Raw genomic sequence first — 1,825 nt, 5'->3', positions numbered from 1 at the left:
GTCCAGTGGTAACAGTGCTCGGCCATTGCGGAAAACCCATGAAACTGATCTGTCTGAAAGAAGTCGCTTTTCCTCGATATTGTCCTGTATCATTTTCCTGAGCTTGACTGCCCATAATCGCAAGTCCATATCAGTAAAAGCTGCTACCTGAGGACTCGCCTCACAACAGCCGTAACCAAATGGATCAACTGATCTGCAGGTCCCGATGGTGGGGTTGGGGCACGTTCACCCAGCAACGGTGACCGCAGCAGCACAGACTGAACACTATCAATGTGAGAGACTGTGTTCGATTCCGCAGTGCCTTAATGAAATAGGAAATGACTCCACAACCACGTGATGAAAGACCAGCGTTCTGAAAACTAGTGCTCAGTCAAATCTGTTAGACTCTAACCTGGTGTTTTGTGGTTTTTAACTTTTTACACCATAGTCCAACACCGGCATCTCTAAATTAATGTAATGGGGGTGTGGGATGAAAAGTTCAGTTAGTGATCGTAGGAGGGAGTGAAATCTCTGAGAGCGGGTGGATTTGAATTCTGACATATGAAATACAGAGATGTGAGCGAGCAGAATTTGAAGGGAAAAGATCATCACCTTGGAAAAAATTACCTTATTCAAACAACTGATTTATTTGTGTTTCCCAAGGGCTGGAGCAGATAGAGCAATTATTGCCGTGACTCGGATTCGAACCGAGGTTGCTGCGGCCACAACGCAGAGTACTAACCACTATACGATCACGGCACCCCACAGATGAGAGCGCTGACAGTGCGCAATAAGTACAGTCTCATAGGACATATCAGGCAGCGCACCAAATGCACAATATTAGTGCTAAGCGAACAGTGGCAGATATGTGGGAACTCAGAATGGGCTGACCGTTTAATATCGGTTCCCCCAGAAGCTGTGGTGATTCAATCATTAATATGCTGAAGGCTGAGATAAGTAGATTTCTCCAAAACATCAAAAACTCCGGGGACAGTACAGGTGTTGTTGAAATGTATGCTTCAATCGTAATGCAGTTTAACATTGGCTACTTCACCAGTTTCCCCACACAAGGCAGTAACCACTGCTGCCACATAGTCCCAATTCCCAGCCACAGATTCAGAGGAACTGAGTAGCGCAGTCGCGAAGATGTACAAAAAAGCTTTATCAGCCAGTGGGTGGTTGGAATTTGGAATATACTATCTGCATTGTTCAGAGCGACAGAAACCCTTACAACCTGAATAAATATTCAGATGTGAGCTTGTGATGCCAAGACATATAAGTCTGTGGAGTAAGAATTGTGAAATGTGATTCAGTTCATTAGGCAGTTGTATTTGAGAAGTGTGGCCACATTTGGTTGAAGGGCCTCCTTTGACACTCTTGTTCTCGGTAGTATAGTAGTTAGTATCCCCGCCTGTCACAGGGCTCAATTCTCCACTGGGGACAGTGTAAATATTTAAAACTGTCGTTCCATTCCCAAGTGTGGGTATTGATACCTGTCCTTCTATTCTAGATGGGGCATGTCACAGGAAGGACAGTGCTGCCTGAATGAAGGTGGGGAAGGACTGCAGCTCTCAGGAAGGCTGTGTGTCAGTGAACGGCCAAACACGTGCCTTCTGCAAACTTCACCTTGTGACTGTGTTGGAATGAAAAGTATTTGACAGACTTCTTCCGGATTCAAGTGTTTACTAGAAGCAGGAAGCTGAGGAAGAAACAACGTAAACACATTCAAATATGAGTGCAGAAGCATTTCCCGCAGCACGAATGAAATTGTAAAGGACAGAGTACCGTTTCGATACATTGAATTTGGGTTCATTTATTCTGATGAGGCTGTTACCAGGGTATAAAA

The 1,825-nt window shown here is 44.8% G+C and overlaps 1 non-coding gene across 1 annotated transcript; it reads right to left on the bottom strand.

Annotated features, from left to right (window-relative positions):
- Positions 1 to 666: 666 nt before the first annotated feature.
- On the bottom strand, positions 667 to 738 carry trnah-gug (transfer RNA histidin (anticodon GUG)). The gene has a single exon. It is a non-coding gene; the product is annotated as a tRNA-His (tRNA).
- Between the last annotated feature and the right edge of the window lie 1,087 nt (positions 739 to 1,825).

This window comes from Hemiscyllium ocellatum, unplaced genomic scaffold (genome assembly GCF_020745735.1).
Source record: "Hemiscyllium ocellatum isolate sHemOce1 unplaced genomic scaffold, sHemOce1.pat.X.cur. scaffold_795_pat_ctg1, whole genome shotgun sequence".
Lineage (NCBI taxonomy): Eukaryota > Metazoa > Chordata > Chondrichthyes > Orectolobiformes > Hemiscylliidae > Hemiscyllium > Hemiscyllium ocellatum.
This window is presented reverse-complemented; position numbering and strand designations above follow the sequence as displayed.